This window comes from Schistocerca nitens, chromosome 5 (genome assembly GCF_023898315.1).
Source record: "Schistocerca nitens isolate TAMUIC-IGC-003100 chromosome 5, iqSchNite1.1, whole genome shotgun sequence".
In the NCBI taxonomy this organism is placed as follows: domain Eukaryota; kingdom Metazoa; phylum Arthropoda; class Insecta; order Orthoptera; family Acrididae; genus Schistocerca; species Schistocerca nitens.
In genome coordinates, this window is record NC_064618.1 from 62461981 (window position 1) to 62472359 (window position 10379).

Below are 10379 nucleotides of genomic sequence, written 5' to 3' on the forward strand. Positions count from 1 at the left end.
GGCGTTGATGTACTTCATTGGGGACATGCTGAAAATGTGTGCCCCGACCGGGACTCGAACCCAGGGTCTCCTGCTTACATGGCAGACGCTCTATCCATCTGAGTCACCGCGGGCACAGAGGATAGTGCGTCTGCAGGGACTTATCCCATGCACGCTTCCCGTGAGATCCACGTTCCCAACATGTCCACACCATCTATTAGGCGCACTACGAATGTAGTGGTGTGGACATGTTGGGAACGTGGATCTCACGGGAAGCGTGCATGGGATAAGTCCCTGCAGATGCACTATCCTCTGTGCCCGCGGTGGCTCAGATGGATAGAGCGTCTGCCATATAAGCAGGAGATCCCGGGTTCGAGTCCCGGTCGGGGCACACATTTTCAACATGTCCCCAATGAAATGTCAACATTGTTTCGCGTCTCGTCACAATGTCACGTCACCGTCAAATGGCATAATGTGAACATCGTGATGCACTCAGGCAGTCACAATGCAGCATGTCCCCGATTTATGTATGACTGCTAAGCCACTCTTTCATTACTAGTATGTGTGACATCGTAGTGTTAGAAACGACCATTTTGGTAGATACAGTGATGTCGCAGAAAATTCTATAAGCATTACTGATTTCTAGCCAAAGATATTGTAAGTATACAAAATACCACACTGCAATAGATAAACCACCACTACGTTACTAAATTGTCTGTTGTTGCAGTAAAATTTTGATTCCTGGAATCAAAGATACTGAATGCGTAAAGCACAGCACTACAAATTACGCACCGAGAGATGGAGTCGACCAGTAACTGAAACCGCCACAGAGGAAATCGTATTTTCTCCAGGGCAGACTGCCCCTGCGACTCCAACGTGTGGCTGTATAGCGGCAAACAGGGTGCTTGGAATACGACCGCACACACACTACCCTGAAGTTACAGAGACAGTTTCGTTCTAATCACCTCCGGACTGTTAGATGACGCTGTTGCTATATTAGTTCCAGCCGAAGGAAATCCAGCGCGCGTTAATAACGGTAAACAGATTCCATCATGTCGGTTGAAATATCAAACACTGGTGCAAACAGACAACTAGATAACGTTTCCTCCTCTGCTATTCACTGGATAATGCAGGAACGGTATGCAACTGTTGTACGTTAGCGACCACCGGGTCATCAACGGGAGAGCTCCACGTGTCTTCCTAAAACTACTCCAGCCACTCTCCCCAGGCATGGTAGAGATATTTTCATTATTTAAACAATATGTTTGTGTAGTCATCTTCGACACGAGCGAATTGGGTCAAACGGAACTCAATCATTCAGGGACGTCACATCGCACCACAGCTGAATCTGTCATAATGTGCCGACGCTTTGGCAGATAAACGTTGCCAACTATTTTAGTGTCAAGCGCTGCCCTACTCTCCTCGTTTCTCTCTAGAATCCAGATCAATCAGAAACGAGTTCGCCCTCCTCCCCCAAACATTATGCTGTAAAAATTTGCAAGAGCGACACAATATTCAGGCAGGTATAACTCCCATGTTGATTGAAAACACGTAATTACGATTTCTGAGCAAAATGAACCGTGCAATATTAGTAGTATGTGCGAGATTACTCTAAGTCATATTAACTACAGGGAAATCTGAGTATGGTTGACTGATCCACAGAATTCGAAAGACACAGGTTCCGTGCATTAATAATGAGTGTCCGATAAACGTTTGAAACTGGCGTATACCTCACTACACGTGAATCATACTAGGTGTCTCACACATAAATTTAGCGATAAAGTACAAATCGTGAACCACTTCGACGGTGGGCTGCATCTGCCAACGATCCCAGACGTGTAACTCTCGCTACATTACAGCACGACATCACTGTAAGACGAGTAAATAATGCAGAAATTACATAAACTACATAAGTCTTTGCTAAACAAAGGCGATACAGCAATGGCCACAGTGGAGCAAAAACAAACTCCTCCTACATGAAAAGTCATACCTCAGACCCAGCACCTCATGATAGCGATCCCGCTGTATGACAAAAATGTGACCTTAGAGATTGTTCTCGTACTGTCCGTAAGCATATTCTCCACAGACCAGTTAACATGCGACTAAAATAATTCAAAATACGAACAAAACAGGATCAGTGACTGTTGGAAGAACATGCTGCACTTACCTGAAAACAATACAATCATCACCACATTTATGACGACATGATGTTCACCTATATCGATACGACCCACCCCAGGCCGTAGCCTGTGTCTTCTGTGGAAGCTAGACCTGAAATACAGACCAAATCTCGGCTGATCAGCACCTCTCTCCCTAGTCCCAAGGTCCACAACCCTAAAGTGAGGGCACCAGCACACAGAGAGCGCTGGAAGCGGCACAAAACAAAGCTCATACATTGGGGGACTCAACTATCTGTGTATGACACCAGGAATAAGGACCAGAAAATTCCTGTGCGTATTTGCGGCGGGGGCGTCTGAAAGACTGTGATCACACTGCGGTCATTGACAAACGACGTCTGAATAGCGCCCATACTGCAGCAGTGGCAGCAGTAATCTCCAGGGGCTGAACTATTAGCCGATGAACACGAAGCAACCAGGGAAAGCTGTAAGAATGAAAACGTTCTAATGTTACTTTTGTTACAGCTTTTTGAACTTCTGGATTTACTCACGCAGTCTCATTAACCAAAAATTGCATAATTTAGTAGTAGAAACGCACCCTACTTGTACTCGACACGGTAAAATAATTAAGCATAAACGGTTAGACGTTAAGATTGCACCACGAATCCAACTCTTTCCAGATTCCCCTATATCGTTAGAGTTCCGACATCAGCTCGTCTACGACGATGACGTCAATAATGAATCGCAAATAAGTTAACATCAGAATCAAGTTTAGTGCCCGATACTTCTGAGAGAGAAGAAGGTAGTAGAAAACATATAAGTAAGTATTTTAATCGTTATCTTCTAAGACAGTGAATCTCGCTTGAAAAAAATGCTCCTAATTCTTGCATCTAATGTACTCCTCTTATAGAACTCTGTTGGAGAGTTTGTTTAGAGACCGTAAGTTCAAGACCGGGAACCTGAAAGTTACATTCAACACACTTATCAAGCCAGCCTCTGTATGGTTCTCAGACTAACGAGCAAACAGCGTAATCTTGTTTTCATTAGGCTGTTAATCATACTTCGTAGCACTGAATCTTTTGTCGCTGCAGAATACAACTTACAACAAGTCGAAGACCTTTTCTCCTGGTACCAGTACATTCAATCAACACGCTAATATTACGTGATTTCAAATAGGACGATGCTCTTTTACGAAAAGCAGTTTTAAGAACAGGCATTAGTACCCAGCGTTCATTTCGATTCAAATGGCTCTGAGCACTATGGGACTCAACTGCTGAGGTCATTGGTCCCCTAGAACTTAGAACTAGTTAAATCTAACTAACCTAAGGACATCACAAACATCCATTCCCGAGGCAGGATTCGAACCTGCGACCGTAGTGGTCTGGCGGTTCCAGACTGCAGTGCCTTTAACCGCACGGCCACTTCGGCCGGCTGTTCATTTCGACTAAGATAGAAGAAATTAAGGTTCGACAGACACGTTCCTCTTTCAAGCACCGTTTTTTGTGAGTAGCGCAGATTACCATACTGTGTGTGTGTGTGTGTGTGTGTGTGTGTGTGTGTGTGTGTGTCTTGGGAAGTGAGACATTATGTCCGAGTGACCCTCTTTTAAGCCACTTAGAATTCGCACAAGCATTTATAAAACACAAAGAATCTAATATTTGTTCGGCATTATTCCTATGTAAGCACTAGACCATTAGTAAAATTGGCTTCTATGGAAGTAGTTCTTGCGTGTACTTCAGGCTGCATCTACACTCCTAGAAATGGAAAAAAGAACACATTGACACCGGTGTGTCAGACCCACCATACTTGCTCCGGACACTGCGAGAGGGCTGTACAAGCAATGATCACACGCACGGCACAGCGGACACACCAGGAACCGCGGTGGTGGCCGCCGTCAGTGTCAGCCTGTTTGCCGTGGCACACGGAGCTCCATCGCAGTCTTTAACACTGGTAGCATGCAGCGACAGCGTGGACGTGAACCGTATGTGCAGTTGACGGACTTTGAGCGAGGGCGTATAGTGGGCATGCGGGAGGCCGGGTGGACGTACCGCCGAATTGCTCAACACGTGGGGCGTGAGGTCTCCACAGTACATCGATGTTGTCGCCAGTGGTCGGCGGAAGGTGCACGTGCCCGCCGACCTGGGAGCGGACCGCAGCGACGCACGGATACACGCCATGAGCGTAGGATCCTACGCAGTGCCGTAGGGGACCGCACCGCCACTTACCAGCAAATTAGGGACACTGTTGCTCCTGGGGTATCGGCGAGGACCATTCGCAACCGTCTCCATGAAGCTGGGCTACGGTCCCGCACACCGTTAGGCCGTCTTCCGCTCACGCCCCAACATCGTGCAGCCCGCCTCCAGTGGTGTCGCGACAGGCGTGAATGGAGGGACGAATGGAGACGTGTCGTCTTCAGCGATGAGAGTCGCTTCTGCCTTGGTGCCAATGATGGTCGTATGCGTGTTTGGCGCCGTGCAGGTGAGCGCCACAATCAGGACTGTATACGACCGAGGCACACAGGGCCAACACCCGGCATCATGGTGTGGGGAGCGATCTCCTACACTGGCCGTACACCACTGGTGATCGTCGAGGGGACACTGAATAGTGCACGGTACATCCAAACCGTCATCGAACCCATCGTTCTACCATTCCTAGACCGGCAAGGGAACTTGCTGTTCCAACAGGACAATGCACGTCCGCATGTATCCCGTGCCACCCAACGTGCTCTAGAAGGTGTAAGTCAACTACCCTGGCCAGCAAGATCTCCGGATCTGTCCCCCATTGAGCATGTTTGGGACTGGATGAAGCGTCGTCTCACGCGGTCTGCACGTCCAGCACGAACGCTGGTCCAACTGAGGCGCCAGGTGGAAATGGCATGGCAAGCCGTTCCACAGGACTACATCCAGCATCTCTACGATCGTCTCCATGGGAGAATAGCAGCCTGCATTGCTGCGAAAGGTGGATATACACTGTACTAGTGCCGACATTGTGCATGCTCTGTTGCCTGTGTCTATGTGCCTGTGGTTCTGTCAGTGTGATCATGTGATGTATCTGACCCCAGGAATGTGTCAATAAAGTTTCCCCTTCCTGGGACAATGAATTCACGGTGTTCTGGTTTCAATTTCCAGGAGTGTATTAAACCAACCTGATAAGTGTCTCACAATGTTGATCAAATCTCGTATTTTGTTGGAACTCATCATGAAAGTCCTAAAATTACTGTTAATACGATATATAATTATTGATCCGACGACCAATCGATTTAGATTAGGTAAGCGGTTACCCGATTAAATAATTAAATCTATACACAAACAGAGCATAGCAATATAACCGCTTATTGACTCTAATTACATGGAATGTACGCTCTGACATGTCAATCAACAGTATTTCACTCTCCAGGAGTCGGCGGTTACACTTCATGTCAGTCTGCAGTAGTACTCATAAGGAAGTGTTGCACGAACACTGGCAAGTGTCTTGGCATGGTAATATGGCCACCAACAGCAAGTGCTTTTCACTGATGATGATTATTCATTGTAGTACCAAAAGCCATTAGGCAAAGACCATGCTGACAATACTTCCAGTCACATGATTTTCTAAATGTGACTAAACTTGCACCATATGGTGTGTGCTGTGACGAGGGAAGCCCAGAGCCATGGGGCAGGATGGTGTCGTCGGATTCGCCAACGACAAGCCACATGCTAAGTGCTGCTTCCCACTCCAGAAACGCGAACTTAGGGGTGTTTATTTATTAAAACACCAGCCCCGATGTTTATAAAAAAGTGTAAGATGCAACTCCGTAGCCCGACAGCTATACTGCAACGCTAGCGTGGAAGGTCGACATCATATATAGGTGATTTTGACACCGTTTTAAATAGAAGACGTGTATTTCAATAAAATAATACACATAAACTAGACTTAGGCTCTCAGTCCAGCACTTATACACTCGTTGTACTAATAGTAAATTGCTCAGAATACGACACGCCAAATAGCATGAGTTTGTACAATGTATTTACACGGTAAATAATTACAATTATAGACACAAGGATAATATTCTGTACACGTCAATCACAATAAGACGGTTAACAACACATGAGTAAACACTCCAGATGGCAGCACTTGAGGTCATAATCTTTATGTGTGGTTGCAACTGCGCTCTTCTATGTGACTGCCCTACGCCAGCGGTACGGTGGATAGACGTTATTTCGTATATGCATGACGTGTCTGATGACCACACTCGTTCATAGGATATGTTGACCTGGAAAAAAGAATTCTAAAGTATAAGATGGTGCAAGACGTTCGAATTTCTGAAGAAAAGAAGGGTAAGCTACAGGAAGATTCGGATGATTTACAAAACATACAGGAGCGAAGAGGGGATAATAAGAAATATTAAGAACGAAGTGCTCGGAGTAGAAGGGGTGTAAGACAGGGATGTAGTATTTTGCCCCAATCGATCAATCAGTACATCGAAAAAGCAATGATGGAAACAAAAAGTAGAATTAAAATGCGGGTTGAAAGGACATCAATGGTAAGATTCATTGATAACATTGTTATCCTCCCTGAAAGAGAAGAGGAATTACATGTTTTACTGAATGGAATGAACAGAGTAATGAGTACAGAATACAGACTAAGAGTAAATGGAAGAGAAACAGAAGTAATGAGAAGTAGCAGAAATGAGAACAGTGAGAAATTTAACATCAGAATTGATGATAACGAAGTAAATGAAATTAACGAATTAAGCTACCTAGGCAGCAAAACAGGCCATGACGGACGGATGAAGTAGGACATCAAAACCAGACAAACATTGGCCAAAAGGACATTCCTGACCCACATAAGTCTACTAGTATCAAATACCGACCTTAATGTGAGAGAGAAATTTCTGAGATTGTACGTTTGGAGCACAGCATTGTATGGTAGTGAATCATGGATTGTGGGAAACAAGAACAGAAGATGATCGAAACATCTGAGATGTGGTGCTACAGACGAATATTGAAAATTAGATGGACTGTTAAGGAGTGAGGAGGTTCTACGCAGAATCGGAGAGAAAAGGAATATATGGAAAAAAGGACAACAGGAAGGACAGGACGATAGGACATGTATTAAAATATTTGCTTCCTCTGTACTGGAGAGAGCTGTAGAGGGTAAAATGCTGTAGAGGAAGAGAGAGATGGAATACATCCCGTAAATGCTGCTCTGAGTTGAAGAGTTTGTCACAGGAGTGGAATTCCTGGAGGGCCATGTCAAACAAATCAGAGGACTGATAGACAAAAAAATTCTTTATGGCATGTTAGTGTAATAAAGTCCCTTTGAACAATACCTAGACCGCTTTGTAGCGGGAGAGGAATGTTTGTATTTTTAAATACTAATACTGTATGAAATTACATCTCAGGAGTCACCTCTCCTCCCCAGAGAGCGTTAATACTCTTCCATTGTCTGCATTGTATAGGTCGAAAATAGCAAATATCCCACAACAGGTGCCAACGGAGAGAACAATCGGAAAAAAGGTTAAATTAAAGATGTGGATTTAAGAAATACACGAACTCCAAGCATTAGTATTAGAAGCTAATCTACGTCACAATGTTAAATATTATGTTATCCATGTTACCTAAAGAGCCGTTTTTATCCTCTGTCAGCAAACTTCTCATAATTCCACCTACAGTAACGTCACTATGCGCTCAATGTGTTCTGGTTCTTTCCATTCTGAAATCATACCACTTCATACTGCAACCAAATATTATCTTTTGATTCCCAATTAATATGAATGGCAACTATCATGTATTTGGTTGGAGAATATCACAGCATTCGGAACAAAATAACAGTCCGGTATACACACAGAACTAACAGAAGATCGTCTTGTCTCTTTAGAATGCACCATCGATCGACTATGAAGTTATATTTGGTGCCATCACCTCTTCTATATCTAGTCGTTACATCTCCACTCGAATGATTAACTTATCTGTATAACCATGTGTATCCTCCCACTGTGTAATTCACCAAATCTATATTTTTTTTCCAAGACGTCTATGGAAAGCTCTCTCTCTCTCTCTCTCTCTCTCTCTCGACCTTTACCATAGATCTCAGTCGGTTTGTAGGCAGATGGTGCTGTTATTCTAATTGACTACTCATCGTCGTATCGTTCTAGGAATCCATCCAAGAGATTGTTCCAGACACTTTGATCTAGTTCTTACGTCACATTTCGACTACTTTCTAAATATAAATGCAGATATCCTTAATCACCATACAGGTTTAGTACTCAATATTTTACATTTTCTAAAGAGTTCGATATTTATCCATTTTTATCCATATGTAAATGTACAACTGTGCACATGCTGTTAGGTGAGACTTATTTTTTTAATACCATCCAACTTTGTTCACCGAGGCTGAAGGCGTGTGTGAGGTTTTTAGCATTGGTTTTGATAATTAATGTTGTCATTTTGGGATAAGTAGACACTGTGACTGGGCTGAGACTCTGCATCAAATCTGGATGGTATAAAAAATTCAAAGTCAAATCAGGTTGTGTGAGCAATACGAGACAGCAATACACCTATATACATAGGTACGGAAAATATGGATAAATATCGAGAACTTTGGAAAATGTCAAAAATTCATTACAAAATCTGAGTACAATACGGCCTTACAGGGTCTCTGAATTTTTATTTCGAATGTACTTGAAATGTGACATAAGCATTAGATCAAAGCGTCTAGAGATATCTCTTCGAGCATCACAGCACCATCTGCCTCCAAATTGACTGAGATCTGGGCTGAAGACTGAGAGAGAGAGAGAGAGAGAGAGAGAGAGTGTGTGTGAGAGAGAGAGAGAGAGAGAGAGAGAGGGAGAGTCAGTCGTAGCCCCTTGGAAAAAATAGGTTTAGTTATTTGTACAGATGGAAGATATACGTGGCATTACAGATGTACTTAGAAAAAAAACAAAATCATTATAATAGCAGGTTAATCGTTTGAGTGGAGATGTAACGACTAGATATAGGAGAGGAAGTGGCACCACATACACCTTAATAATCGAACGATATTGCATACTAGAGAGAAAAGACGAAATTGTCGTACTCCCGGTAGCTCTGTGTGTGTGAGGGAACAGAACTGTTATTTTGTTCCGAACGCTGTGACATTCTCCAATCCACTACATGACAGTTGCGCGTCGTGCGTATTTGGAGTCGTGAAAAAGTATTTCGATGCTTCTGAAGTGGTATGATAACAGAATCGAAAGAAGCAAAGCACATTGCGTGCATCTTGACATTACTATAGATGAAATCATGAGATGTTCGCTGACATACGATAAATAGGTGCTGTCTGGACAATCTCGATAACGTAATTATTATCTATGTGAATTAGATTAGCTCCTAATTCTATTGCTTCACGTTTGTATAATTTTTAAATCCTTCCACTATATAATTAACCCTTTGTCCGATTCTTTTCTCCGGTTGCATCAATTGTGGGAAATTTTCTGCTTTGATCATACGCAATGGAGTGAATGGAGGAGAATTAATGTGACTGGAGAGAGAAAGATGATTCCTGAGATGTTGTCTGTGTGTGGGTGTTACGTTGACGAGTTGCGTAACGAATTGATCTGACAAGTACCCTGTGGCTCCTTCAAGAAGCAATTTCCACCCCACACTACTGCACAAGTCAGACAGACGCTCCTAACGTACCAGAAAGAAATGCCTGAGAAACTTTCAGCAATAAATATCTTCTGGAGTCGTCCACTGTAAGGAAAAGATACTAAAATATTCTATTTTCTTACATAAATATTGGGATACTTGGATACTGGAGTATGGCTAGTTAGTGTAACAAAAACATTAAACGAACGGAAAATACAATTTATTGCAAAATTTAAGAAAAACCAAATGAAACACTTATTTATAAACTGATACACAAGTTTAAAAGTTCTTTTCGGAATAGGATGTTACCTCTTATGGATGGGAATCCTGTTAATGACATTTATGTACAATGTGTGAAAGCTCATGAATCCCTTTTCTTTAAGAATGCTATTTACTCAGCAGAATGGCTGAGAGCCGCGCCTACTCTTTTTTAATAGTTATCCGACTGAATTTTTTCTAAGTATGGTCGAGGCTGTCATGTGAGAAATGTAATGGAGTGATGTGAATGAAGTATGTTATTTCTAATGGAGGAAAGATGGGGCTCACCTATGCTTTAGTGCACAATACCGTGAGCTGCGACGACAGCTGTCACCATCAGTCGCTACTGAAAAATAACAAAACTATCTATTTTTTTCTGGATTGACCTTCACCAATCGAACTCTCATTACGCCTTGAT

At 43.2% G+C, this 10379-nt stretch overlaps 1 non-coding gene across 1 annotated transcript; it reads left to right on the plus strand.

Annotated features, from left to right (window-relative positions):
• The first annotated feature begins 295 nt into the window (after nt 1-295).
• On the plus strand, nt 296-370 carry Trnai-uau (transfer RNA isoleucine (anticodon UAU)). The gene has a single exon. It is a non-coding gene; the product is annotated as a tRNA-Ile (tRNA).
• Nucleotides 371-10379: the final 10009 nt, after the last annotated feature.